The following is a 14170-nucleotide window of genomic DNA, read 5'->3' on the forward strand; positions in this document are numbered from 1 at the left end:
GCAGCATCCCCCTGCCCCCACCCCAGCCACGGCAGCCTCTGACACTGCCAGGCAATGACGTGACTGCTGAGAATAGCAATGCCCAGGTGCCACCTGCAGCTGGAGAGCCCGCCTACCAGTCCTGCTGGCATCCCACCATCTCGCCTCCTGTTCTCCAGTCACTGGCATTGTAGGGAGTCCACGGATGCAGGGGTGGGCTGGGGCACCTGGCAAGCCTGCCTCCCTGCTCTCAGCCCACACAGTCCTCTCAAGGTCAGAAGCTAGGCCTTTATCCCTGATGCACAGTCAACACCGCGCACTGAATGCCCGCTGAGAGTCCCCACCTCAAATTCACCTAAGAGGCAGCAGGAATGGTTTTGGATTCTGTAGTTCAGAGTCTGTAACATCCTGGGCTGGGAGACCTGGTGGGACCAAGCTGTCCATCCCCCTACTTCCAGGCAAAGCCAGCCTGGAGCAGAGGTGTAGGGTGCTTGGTGACAGGCAAAGAGAGGGGGGTCTTGAGGGCCATTGCAAGGTCCCTGGATCACTCTTGGGCTGTGCCCCAGGCTACTCCCACAGGGCTCTTCGAAGAGCCAGCTCCCCGAAAGGAGTGATGGGGAAATGCCATGTAAACAGGCAAGGTCACTGTCAAATTATTATAAAAGTGCCAATTATATCAGTAAATAGCATCAAACAATAGCATAACTTGTGCAGAGAAGTATTCATAGTCTTGCCGGATTCCCAGAGGGTGTGCTGTAAGTGACAGATTTGCTGAACTCTGGCCACAGGTAGTCTCATGTAATCCTCACACCTACCTTAACAGTAGCTACTACGACAGCCCCCATTTTACGGTTGAGGAAACTGAGACTCAGAGGTAAGACATTTGAACTGGTGGAAACTTCCTGGATCCCAGGTCTCAGCGACCCCGGGTCTCAGCTTTTGCATGCTGCTTCATTCCTGCAGGGGGGCTCTTACCGGGTTATCTGCACTGAAGTGCTATTTCAACCCCCGTTCTCTTGTGTATCCTATCACTGGGGTCGCTTGTCACAGTCACCAAGACTCTCAACCTTCCTAGACACTAGACAACCATTTACCAATGCATCCAGGGGTGCATTCCGCTGACCGAGTACTTCATTATAAAGGGACGCTAAGACCCAGGGAGGAGGGGCGCGAGGTCACACAGTGAGTTCAGCAAATAACCACCCACACATGGCGTTCATGAACTAGGTTCACCCGGCTGAACATGCATCGCCCATGACTGGGCTGCCCCAGGAGCTGTTCTGTTCAGGCCACAAGAGAGTCCTTGGCAGGGACTGTGGTGGCTGAAGCACACACAGCTGGGCCGCTGAGCTGGCTGCCAGGGAAGCTGGTTGCTTCACTCACAGTAAAATATTGATCTTTCCTTTTTTGGTGCAACTCAATTACCAGGATTCCCCTTCTATTTCTGTTGCTTTTCGCTTCAGGCTGATTTTCCCCCCACTCAATCCCCCTGGGTCACCCCATCTCCTTCAGCTCAGACTAGACGACTGATCACCAGACAGAGCCCCCTGAGCCTGCACCCAGTCACCCTCGCTACCCTTATTTCAGGATGCACAGTCAACACCAGATGGTCTCAAACAGGCCCTGTGCCTCTCTGAGGGCTCAGCTGCCTTATCTGAAGGAGGGGTTATCTGGCCAGTCTGGAGAGAGGTGTGCCATATGTGTGAGCCACTATTTTGTCAACAAGCAAGTGCTTAGAAAACCCTTCCTTTGGGCCAGGTCTGTTGCAAACACTCTATACACATGAACTCATTTAGTCCTCACAGCCACCTCAGCGGCAGGCCCACAAGTATTATTCCCATTGCACAGGTGAGGAAACAAGGCTCAGAAAGGCTAAGGCATTTAGGTTGAGGTCACACAACTAGTAAGAGGCAGAATTGGGATTTGAATACAGATCGCCTGACTCCTGAGTTCATGCTCTAAACCAGTAACTTTTTATTCTACCAATAATACTCTGGTTTCTCTTCAAATCGTATAAATCTTTTGCCTTTTACTGATGTAATTATGATAGCTCTTTGATTATCACAAGTTTGGGGCTTGCTCTGACCAGAGAAAAAAAGTCAATTTATATTCCGTTTTCTCTTCACTTCGAAAACTGGCATGGGTACAAATTTGCTTAAGAATTTGAATGTTGGGACCTCCCTGGTGGTACAGGGGTTAAAGTCTCAGCACTATCAAGCTATTGCCAGCCACTACAGCCTGAGTTCAATGCCCCTCCAGGGAGCTGACCCACATGGCGCAGCAGACCTCTCCTGTCTCACCTGCTGCTCCCCTCAGCAGTGCATTTTAGTAGATCTGCCTGTTCTGCTCCCCACTCTCTCTGGTGAATCCTCTCACCCCCTGCCCCTCTGGCCTACACCCCAGTTCTTGTATGCATAAATAAAATAAACCTTAAAAAAAAAAAGAATTCGAATGTTAAGAACAAAAAGAATTTGACTGTTTAAAGGAAAAAGTGCTTTTTTTTTCATGTTATAAGCAATCCAATTTATTAATTTGGAAAAAGTGATCATGACATGCATGTGAAAAAGTGCATTTTTAAATGTTGTGTTGCTAGCAGAGGTCTCCAGCTAGCATCCCAAATGTGGCTTGCAGGCAGACTTAAAATGTTTTAATTAGATGCTGTGATCAAAATCTCTGAACAGCTTCTGATTCTGATTAAGATGCACTCAGGACATGGCACTATCTCTTACACTGATTGTAACCAAAAAATTCTGGACAGAATACCGAAAGTCACTGTATGAGGACTCTGAAAAGTAAACAGCAGGCAAAATAGGAGGAAAATAAAACAAAGTTAAAAAAAAACTCAATAAAAAAACAGAGCATGAGGCAGCATGAGGAAATGTAGGGTGTGGACTGCTCTGCACCCCGTCTGTGGTGGTGTTCGTGAGAATCTAGGCAAATGTTAAAACTCAGGGAATCACACGTATCTCTCAAAAGTGAATTTAACTGTACAGAGAGTCAAGATTTTTTTAAATCAAGGAAACAGCACACAAACTGGGATAGATTTTCTCAAAAAATCATATTGTGCAACAGGCACCCATCTTCCCCGCAGCAATACTGGCCACAGCTAAGTTACTCCTTAGAGGGGCATGTGCTTTGCTCCTCCTTAACCACTGTAACCTTCAAACCTCAAGTTCTTCGTCCCACCCGCCCACTAGGGGCTGCTACCTGCCCTGGTCCCCTGTGGCATCTGTGTGAATTCCTATTGTCAGAGTGGAAATTGGCCTGAGTGGACGCCTACAGTTTTCTATACGTGCAAAAGGAGCTCCAGGTGCCCCCCTCAGCCTCCCTGAAGCAGCTACAGTGGAAGGCAAATAGGTAAAGAAGGTGGTCGGGGCCTGGGAGGGAAAGGGAAGCCTACCACGAGAGTCGGGGTTTCTTGAGGCAAACTGTGCAGGCCAGCAGGTTCTGGAAGGAGCTGTTAGGTGCTGTGCTATCCTCCACTGTCCCCAGACTTCCAATTAAAGCCTTGCCCCACATGTGGAGCCAACCACCTTCAACTGTTCTGGGGAGGAGACCCCCAGAGGGAGGGAGGCAGCTGCTAGAGCTGAGGCCCTAAGCTCCAGGGACACTGGGGTACAGCATATGGAACGGGGGCATCATGACTCTCAGGACTGGCAGGGCAGTCTTCTACTGGGTCGGGGGGAGGGCGCATAGGAAGAGAGCAGGGGAGGGAGTCAAGACCGGCGGTCTGGGTGACTGGAGGCAAGACTAGGAGGGCGCTAGGAAGGGGATGACATCAAGCTATGAGGCCAGAGATAGGGAACAGGTTCTGAGGGAGAAGAGCCTAGAAGCTGTTCTGATGGGGCTGCACATCTCCTGGAGGGCTGGATGGCACACCTGAAGGCATGGTCCCAACCCCTGCAGCTCACAGGGAGGAGCCCTTACTGGGGTCTGGAATGGGCTGAACCACAAGACTTGTTCCCTCCATCCTCCCCACAGCCTGTGAAACAGTTGGCCACTCCTACCCACAGCAGCAGATCCTGGGGCCAGCACCTGGCCTCATCCCACTGCAGGTAAGGTGGGACTCCAAACCCCCTAGCTCTGGAAGCCCCTCCTCCTGATATCCCTGGGGCTCCAGACCACCCGCAGGCCTCAGGGCAACAGGCTCCAAGCTGCTTGTTTATCAACTTTCCCAGGCAGCCCCGCTGCATGAAGTCAGGGCACACAATGGAGGTCTGTATTCCAGGCCCTCCACCCCCACTCCCAAGGGACAAAGGGCACAGAGGTACAAGGGGAGGCAGCCACTGGTCCCTTCATTCATTCTCACAAGGGAATTCAGGCTTCCACAAAACTAGCTGGTGACAAGGACGAGGGAGGGGCTCCAAGGTAGGTCCTCCCATCCCCGCACCCTGGCCCAGGCCAAGCACCCCGGCACGACAGAAGCCCACGCTCCTCCGTGTGAAGGGCTGTCCCTGGCATAGTCAGACATGCCCTGAGCGGGCCACTGGTGGCTGGGGAAGAATACATTGTCAAAAGTTGCCCCAGAGGAGTCAGGACCCTGGGGTCAGGGTAAGCTTCATTTATTCAAGGGGATCAAAGCAAAATAGCAATGTCATGCCCCTAGTTGAAAATTACCCGGAGTGTCAAGATGTGACTGCACAGCAGGATGCTGTGTGGCACAGGTGGCAGGGCAACAGGGCTGGCTCTGTCCCGGCTTCAGCTCATCCTCACGGTGGGAAATTGGGCGACTCATGTCACTTCTGGGCCTGAGTTTGCACCTCTATAATGCATTTCCAATCAGCTCACGGGAGCATTGTGAGGCACAGATGAGACTCTGCGGCTGAGGAAAGGCCACTGTGGACAGAGTGCCTAGGAAGGTCCTTTGTAACAGCTGCACAAGCAGTGCGTGAATGGGAGGCTCCACCCTGGCAGGAGCAGGCCCAGGGACACCCAGCAGGGAGGCTGCCAGGCAGCGGAGGTTGGGGTAGGATGGGCTCCAAGCCTCATTTCAGTCTCAGGGATGCTGTGCTTCCAGACCCTCAGGCCAGGCCCAGATCTGTCATCAGTTCCCTCACTGAGTGCTCTTATGGGGCGCTTCCCTCTCTGGGCCTCAGTCTCTCCATTTGGAAAATGAGGGCACTGGATGACACTAATATTGAAGCTCTCTCCCGCTGCTAAGTCTATCTGACTGTAACTTCTTCCCAGGGATGTCTGGGTGGGCATGGGGTTGGTGGGAGGAAGAAAAGAAAACACGATAAACAGATGGGAATAAAGGCGCAGGAGGCCAGTGTCTCATCCAATATTGCTTCATCAGGGCCCGGGGAAATGGCATGGGCACTGCCGCGTGTGTCCCCGGGAATCACTCAACCTCTTACTTCCCTCTTTTATAAAGTCAAGAAATAATGACAAAGATTGAAGCCAGTCCTGTTGGTCACTGCTGTGCTGCCCCTCCCTCGCCTCTTTCCCCAGGTGCTGAGAACCCACCTTCTGTTTGACCAGGTGCCTCTGGGCACCACAACCTCAGGGCATGTGTGCTGATTGGACCAACCAAGTCATGTAGGCTCATCCCCCTTGCCAGTGACTGGTTTAGGCAAAAGCATGTTAAACATTTCAGGCCAATGAAACATGAGGAAACATCTGCAGGTTGTTTCTGGGAGAGGATTTCCTTACTATTAGGAGTAGGGGAAGAGATGACCCACAGGAAATGCTCTCCAGCCTTCTTGCCCTTCTGGAAAGCAGACACCAGCTTGGGTCTATGCGGGGGAAGCTAGAAGAAAGGGAGTTGGGTCCTGGATAATTCCTCTGCACTCCCTATAGTTGGCCTACCTTGGGCCTGCAAATAATAAGAATGTATTTTCCTCAGCATTTAAGCCCTTTGCATTGGTTTCTAGTTCTTGAAGTGAGGGAGCCCCTGGCTGATGAAGGCCCTCTGTAAGGAGCTACAGGGGGTAAGGGCAGTGGTGAGGAGGGGGTGTGGCTTCCTGAACAAAGGTGCCTGTATACAACAGAGGGAGGCCATGCAGCTTTGGGGTGTCTGTGGCCAGGGTGGCCAGGTATTCAAGAGGAAGGGGATGACACCACGTCCTGGGCTCTGTGAGACCCCCAGTGCCACCAAGTGGGCCCCTAATTCACAGCCTGGGCTGCTGCTGTCCAGAATCCCTTAGGCCACCCAAGAGGACTTTGTTTGGTGACTGAATAGGAATGAAAGGGACAGAAGCCTGGGTGGTCTCTGAGGTAGACTGGCCTAAGCATCTATCGATCCATCTGGCCATTCCCTCAGCAAACATTTCCTCAGCTCCTCAGCCAGACTCTGCCCCGTGGGGAGAGACAAGTTCCTAGGGAAGGGACAGATGTTCTGCCATATTTTTGAGTGAAGTAAAAATAGCCTAGGAAACTGCATGAAAGCCTGCAGATGCCTGTTAATACTGCCACATGGCCGGAGCAGTGTGATGTCACTCCCAGGTCTGGAAGTAGATGGAGTTGTGCTCAATCCCATCTCCTCCAGCTGTGTGACCAAGGTCGATGAACTCAACGTCTCTGAGTAACAGCTCGTGGGGTATTAGGATTTAAAGAAACGACACAGACTTAACCTGGTCCTTGGACAGAGCAGACTATGCCTGGCAACTGGTCACAAAGCTGCAACGGCCAGTCCTTTTACTTTTTCTTCTTACACTTTTTGAATTGGTTGAATTTTCAAACATGAATTAGATTGCTTTTTAACTTGGGGGGAGGAGGAAGCAACAAAGTTCTTTTTTATGGTAAAAAATTACAATATTTGGGTGATAGATAAGACAGAATCCACCACACTGCAACCTTATAGAAGGTACACCCCAAAGTCCCTGCAGTAGGAGCCAGAGGGCTTGGAGACACCCTAGAGGGAGCCCTGGAGGAGATGGTGGTGAAGCTGGGCCCTAAAGGATACAAGAATGGTGACTGGGCCGGGTGGGAGGGGTGGGAGTGAGCATGAGCAACCAGGGAGGAGGGAGAGAACAGCCAAGGCCATGGGCTGGGTGTCACCAGCTGCTCCATATAGCTGGAGGACAGAGGGACAGTAAGTGTGGGGGAGAACAGGGAGAAGCCCCTGTAGGACTGTCTCCTCTCTGGTAGGAGGTAGAGGGTGCGGGGAGGGCAGGGAGAGGGTTTGGTGGCTGAGGAGTCAGGTTTGCAGTTTGAGAAGATGCCCGGAGCTCACAGTGCAGAGTGGAGAAGGGAGACAGGTGACAAGGCCACTGCGGTACAGAAATAAGAGGGGACAGAGGGTGAGTTCAGGTGAAGAGCCTGAGGCCACAGGGTGGTTTTTAGTGGGCCAGGATGACTCTCCAGAGTCTTTTTCTGAGCAAGCACAAATGCAGATCCTATGCACACAGTCTGCTTGCCAAGAGAACCACAGAAATAAACACTCTTCCCTGCCATCGGAATGCAGGGGTAACAGGCCAGGTTGGCCCCCATACCTGCTGCCCTTCTCTGCCCATCAGGTTGCCCCTCACCTGGTAGGTGAGACGTAACTTTCCTTTGAGGAACTATCCCTCCCCATTCCAGGGGTCTTGGGCTTCCCAGTTGGGGTGGGAGAGGAGTAGGCTGCCCCAGGGTGAGCACCTCACTAAGGACACCTGGCAATCAGAGAGAGAAATCTGTGTCAACTGGGAAAATAGCCAACATCACTAAAGTACTTAATAGATGTTGGGGAGATATTTGGTACAATTTATCATTTGGTCTTGAGTAACAAAGGAATGGGGCAGGGAGGGGGTGGTCGTTATTAACATGCTAAAGAATATAAACTTAAGGGCCTCCCTGGCGGCTCAAGTGGTTAAGCACAGCACTGTGAAGAAGCTGTCTGCAGCCTCTGCAGCACGAGTTTGATCCCCTGACAGGGAGGTGACCCACATGGCACAGCAGACCTCTCCTGTCTTGCCTGCTGCTCCCCTCAGCAGTGTATTTCTGCCAATCTGCCTGTTCTGTTCCCCACTCTGTCTCTGGTGAATCCTCTTACCCCCACACCTCTGGCCTGTACCCCAGATCTTGTATGCATGAATAAATAAACCTTTGAAAAAAAAAAAAAGAATATAAACTTAAGCCCAGATACCAGTGTTATACTTAATGGCAGTAAGCGACAGTCACTCTGTTTAACAAAATCATGAAAAGATGATGGAGTCTTGCCTCTGCCAGCCCCACCAGCATTTACACTTACTGGCTCCACCAACTAGTGACCAGAGCAGAGGGCAGGGAAAAACCTCAACCTCCCAGCTGCTTCTTTCTGCCAAGACCAGCTCTGTGGCTGTCTGTGCCCAGCAAGCTTCAGCCTGTCTTTCCCCTTGTGAAGCACGTCTGCTTTCAGGGCTGAAGTCCCCCTGAGCTGCAGTCTAGGCAGCTGTCCCTGCCTCAGCATGAACCAGCCTCCCACAGAGACATGGGCCTTGACCTCAGAGGGCTCACCCACACTGCCTTGGGCCTGTCTGTGAGACCATCCAGGGCAAGCACAACCAGGTACCTACATGAGCCTGTTTTCCTGACAACTGGGTCTCGGGCCATGGTCCCAGCATGCTTCACTCCCAAACCCTCCCAAGTTTGGACAGCACTCCATACCCACCCCTGTTGCAGCTCCTTATAGAAATGCTTGGTGACTCCCATTTCAGAAGAAAATGTAACTGGACTTACAAATACAGGAAAAGAAGACATTATAAAATTATTACTTTTTGAAGAGGATATGACTGCTTACCTAGAAAAATCCAAAGAAATCAATTAGAAAATTACTAAAAGCAAAAAAATGAGCTCATACTAGTGATGAGATAAGAGATAAATTTAGAAAAACCAATTGCACTTCTATATGCTAGTGACATGCAGCTAGAAAATAAGATCAATGAGAAAAAGTATTCTATCCTCAGTAGTAACAAAACACATTAAATATTTAGTCCAAAGGTAAGACACTTATTTTTAATGTTAATATTTTTGTCCTATTGGGAGAACTAAATAGAAAGTAAAGATGGCAATACTCTAGTAAGTTTAACACAATACTAATTAAAGGACTTGAAAAGTATGTTACATACTTAAAAATCCATAAATGGTAAAGAAACTCAGAGAATTTTTTTAAAGTAATGATGCCTGTCACAATTTAAAAATATATGAAGTATTAATGATCAAAATTTTATACTGTTGCATTAAAACAAAACAAAAACTAAGCATCAAAAAAAAAAAAAATGATGGTGGGCCTCCCCTGGTGGCGCAGATGGTTGAGCGCCATGCTGTGGGGCTGTCCGCGGCCTCTGCAGCGCTGGTTCGATCCCAGCCAGCCGGCTGGCAAGGGTCACATATGGCACTGCGGACCTCGCCTGTCACGTCGGCTGCTCCCCTCAGCAGTGTATTTCGCCAGTCTGCCTGTTCTGTTCCCCGCTCTGTCTCTGGTGGATCCTCTCGCCCTCCCATACATCTGGCCTGTACCCCGGTTCTTGTGTAAAATAAATAAATAAATCTTTAAAAAAAAATGATGGTAATGGGTTAGATACATTGGAAAGAAAAGAATCAGTGAGTGCATAATGATATCAGAAAAGGGGGTAAGGGAAAGACCTTTAAAGCTCTAGGGAACCAAATATTTACACTGTCTGAAGGTACTACCCCACAGATCACTTATTAGCTATAAAGGGGGATAGTTACCAGTATGTTGATGAGATCAGGCATACCCACCCCTTAACCGAAGGATCAAATTAGGAATCACTAATAATGGACAAACTGACATTGGTGGCTCCTCCTGTGGCAAAAACAAAAAAGGAAGCAGCTAGCTATTTCCACCCTAGGGAACAGACTACATGTCAACCGGCCTGGACAGAAAACACCAACATTATGAAAAAATATGAAATGGTTCGTATTTGAAGGCAATGAGCAACATGGGATGAATCAGAAGTTATTAAGTGATCCCTGACCGGGTCCTGGATCAAAACAGGATATAGGAAGGTCGTTTTGTGGACAACTGGGGAGGTTCGAACGTAGACTGAATATTAGATGACTTTCCTGAATTCATACTGAGTCTTGGGTGTGATGTAGCCCTGGTCCAGGCAGCGCTCCCGTTTGGCTTTCCACTCCCAAGTAACTGTGGGGAAGCGGCAGATGCCTTCACCTGCTAAAATGTTTCTGTGAAATGAAACCACACTTGAGGCCCATGACGACAGGTTATCAATGATACAGGGGGGAGGAAAAGCAAATGTGGGAGATGTCAACAGTGAATCTAGGTGAAGTGCACTGGGGTATTTGTCAGTCTTTCAAGCTTTCTATTTGAACATTTTCAAAATAGAGAGAGAGGGAAAAAAAGAAAACCCTAATGGAATTCAGTCCTAGTTTAGAAATAAATTCAAGTTATTAATAGATATGAATGTTGGATGAACTTCATAATATATTATGAGTGGGTAAAAGTTGGACATTTTTACAAATCAGTGGTTGTAAACAAAATAGCTTACTTATTCTTGCTAGAGATGGGAAGTGATTTTAAAAAGTAAATGAAAGAAATAAAAATATGATATAACTGAAAAAAGGAAATATTCAAAATTAGGAAAAAATTTTAGTGCTAAAATGTGATTAACAAACACAAAAAGCAGAGCAACAAAAAAGAAAAAAATGACACATTATTGAGAAAACATGAAGGACCTATTGAAAAATATAAAGATCAAAATAAAAATTCCCTAATAGGTACTCAAGAGATGGGCGCAGCAGTTTATACAGAAGGAAACCAAGAATAAACACCAAGATGAAAATATACAAAGTCTTATTAGCAATTAGAAATGAAAATGTAAGCAAGTTTGAAATACTATATGCAGCCATAACTGGCAGAAACTTTAAAATAATACCCAGTATTGATGGGGATGTGGAGAAATGGGCACCCGCATGCCTTGGGCTGTGTTTGCTATAAGGCAAATCAGGGGAGGGTAAAAGGTGGAGACAGGCAGAGAAAGAAGCAAAGGTCCACTGACCATCTGAAGGTGCCAGAAGCAGTGGCCAGAAGCCCTAAGGTCTCTGCCAGATGGGTGGGCAAATGGACTCTGATTCCACTCACTCAAAGTCTAGGGTATAGCAGTAGGTGTCTCCTGGTGGTACCCACTTGGGGTGTTAAAACACCCACAGTACAGGCCAATTCTTGGGCTGGCAGCCATGCACAGGCTGGGAACAGAGTCTAGGCAGGCTGGGACCCCAGGGACAGCCCGAGATACTGAGGGAGATGCAGTACAGCATGAAGTGCTGGTGGGAGGCTAGGGGGTGCCCAGGACTCCTCCCTCAAGTCTCTGGGGCAGCATCTGGGATGACTGGCCCCTTTGGGTTCTGCCCTGCCCACAGCAGATGCTGCTGGAGAGGCACGAGTTGACCAGCTGGCCCAGGCTTGTGTAAGGGTGAGCCAGGTTCATGGACCTGTACATGGCAGAATAGAACACTGCGGAAACACTGGCAGTGCCGGGTTGGAAGATCCATCGGGGACAGGGTTTAAGGAGAAGGGTGGCATGGGGATGCGGACACAGGAAATAGTTATAGGTAGAAAGGGGCCAAAACAGCTCATGTATACTGGTCACAGCCACATGTGGGTCACTGCCAAGGACAGGATGTGAATTTTAAGGTCTAGAAATACAACAGCTCTAGTAACTTTCTTGTCCTATCAAGTTATTTGCATTTATAGACTGACAAAAACATTTGGAACTTTTTTGTTTTTAAAATAAAGAGCAGCTGTCCTCAGTGCCTTGGTTTCCTGAGAGCGAGGGCAGGACTGTGAGCCTCAGGAGTTGTGCACGGGAGTTGTTCATCTGGCAGGCACCCTCACCTGGGCTCAGGCCCCCATCACCCAGGGAGACCCCGGGAGACCCCACTGTGCCACCCAGCACAGTGCTATGAAGTTGTGTAAATAGCAGGCTGAAAGCTGCCCTCTGACCCCCCCTCTTCTCCATAGCTCAAGCACCCCTCTTTTTGCCCCTGTACCGAGGCAGTGGCCTCCCACCTTGGCCTCCTCCTCCTCAGCCCCATGCTATTTCCTGATGGATTTGTCTAAAATGCCACAGAAAGATGTCAATGTTGAGGTTTAATCTGAGGATAAGACCCATTCTGTCCTCCCCTGTCTGGCTTCCACCGCCCTCATCAGCCCTTTGGTTCCCTCACCTGCCCCTCCCCATGCCAGGCATGGCCATCCTTCCCTCTGACCTGGTGGGCCCTGTTCAAGACTCAGCCTCAGTGACACCTCTGGGAAGGCTCTGCCATGGCCAGGCACAGCAACCTGGCTTCACATCCCAACCACACCTGGACCAGCCTCCAGTCCTGCCCTTCCCATAGGAGTCAACAGATTTCTATCTTAGGAACCCCTTCTCCCACAGGCGAGCTCCTTAAGGAAAGAAATCCTAGCCTGTTCACCAGCATATCCTCTAGACAGGATCCTGGCATCGAACAGGTGCTCAGAAAGGTCCCCCAAAGAATGAAAATGGACAGGTCATCTAGAAAACCCACAATCAGTGGTAACAACCATATTAACAAATGTTGATGACCCTGTGTCACACATGGTGTTAAGGACTTACCACACATTGCTCAAATTATCCCCGCTTTACAGAGGAGGAGACTGGGCCTCCTACTTTACAGATGAGGCACAGAGAGGTTGAAACTTCTCTGGCTCAAACAGCTAGAATGTGGCAGAGCTGAGTCCCAAACCAGGTGCCTCTGACACCAGGGCCTCATTTCCCAACCTCTCTAAGGCCAGAACTGAGACACTGAGGGAAAGGGCCAGCAGCAGGGGGTATTAGAGGCTGGATGGGGCCTCAGAGCCTCAGAGACTGGGAAGAGCCTGCAGCCAGAGCCAAAATAGAGGAGCCTGGAGAATGTAGAAAATGTGCTGGTGGAGCGTCCAGCTTGGGAGTCTGGCCCTGGCCCTGCAGGGTCAGAGACTGAGGAGGATCAAGGAAAAGATGCTGGCAGGAAACCTGAGCAACCAGAGAAACTCAGCCTCTGGGGGCTCTTTAATCACCACTGAATAGGAAGTGGTGGAGATGCATATTAGGGCATGGCTGCAGGCAACCTCTCAGCTCTCAAACCTCTGCTCCTGTGGGCTCCTGATGCCTTCCAGAGCAGCCATCTTCTGACTGGCATGGGGCAGTTAGAAGCCCACAGAATCCACCCACCACTCCTGGCAGTGCCCAACCACTTGGCCTACGGGTTACAAACCTGCTTCGAATTACAGCTCCTGCCAGGCACTGATACACATCTTGAACCTGGACCACCCCAGGATTAGAAAGCCAGATGAAGCCTTGGATTAGAAGTATCTCCAGTATCAAATTTCTGAAAGTCAGATTCCTCCCTTCCTCTGACACAGAAAGAACTTGAACTCCCAACTGCACACAGCTAACAAGGCAGCTTTAGAACGAGACAGACTTGGGTCCAAATCCCAGTTCCTCCACTTACTATGTGGGCCTTCCCAACCCCCATAACTCACTTCACCTCTCTGATTCTTAGAGCTTTCTAGATGAAAGGGAATAAGATGAAGTAAGAATAGGATGAAATAGCGAATTAGAAACACAAAGGCATCAGTAGTAGGCATTCCCTTCTGCCCTCGGTCCATGGAAAATCACCAGTAGCTCCAGGAAAAACTTTGGTCATTGCACACAAGAGATCCCTGTGCCTGGAGAAGTACCAGAAAGAGGAAAGGAGTCAGAGGCGCACTCCTATGACCAAGGGCAGCAGGGATGCCAGCCCGGGTCATGGGGTGGGGGGGTGAAGGAATGAAGCCACACCCATTGTGCTAAGTCTTTATATATTATCTCCAATTCTCAAAACAGTCCAACGAGTAGGGGTCATGTTCCCTATTTTACATATAGGAAAACTGAGCACTACCCATCATAATAAGTACCTTTTAAATAATCTTTCACTTCTTTTTTTTTTTTTTTTTAAAGATTTATTTATTTATTTATTTATACAAGCACTGGGTACAGTCAGAAGTGCGGGAGGGTGAGAGGATTCACCAGAGCCAGAGTGGGGAGCAAAACAGGCAGAAGGACCGAAGCACACTGCTGAGGGGAGCAGCGGGCACGGCAGGAGAGGTCTGCGCGCCATGTGGGACCCTCTGGCGGCCAGGGATTGAACCTGCGCTGCAGAGGCTGCAGGCAGCTTCGCAGCCCAGCGTTCAACTGCTGCGCCACCAGGAGGGGCCCTAATCTTTCACTTCTTGCAGCAAGGTCTCAACCCTTGTCAGAACCAATGGCCT

At 49.6% G+C, this 14170-nt stretch overlaps 1 protein-coding gene across 1 annotated transcript in view; it reads right to left on the reverse strand.

Moving 5' to 3' along the window:
* RAB11FIP4 (RAB11 family interacting protein 4) overlaps positions 1-14170 on the reverse strand; it is a 104931-nt gene that overhangs the window by 81371 nt on the left and 9390 nt on the right. The window lies entirely within an intron of this gene.

The sequence above is a fragment of the Talpa occidentalis genome, unplaced genomic scaffold (assembly GCF_014898055.3).
Source record: "Talpa occidentalis isolate TD23 unplaced genomic scaffold, MPIMG_talOcc4v2.1 talOcc4.7, whole genome shotgun sequence".
In the NCBI taxonomy this organism is placed as follows: Eukaryota; Metazoa; Chordata; class Mammalia; order Eulipotyphla; family Talpidae; genus Talpa; species Talpa occidentalis.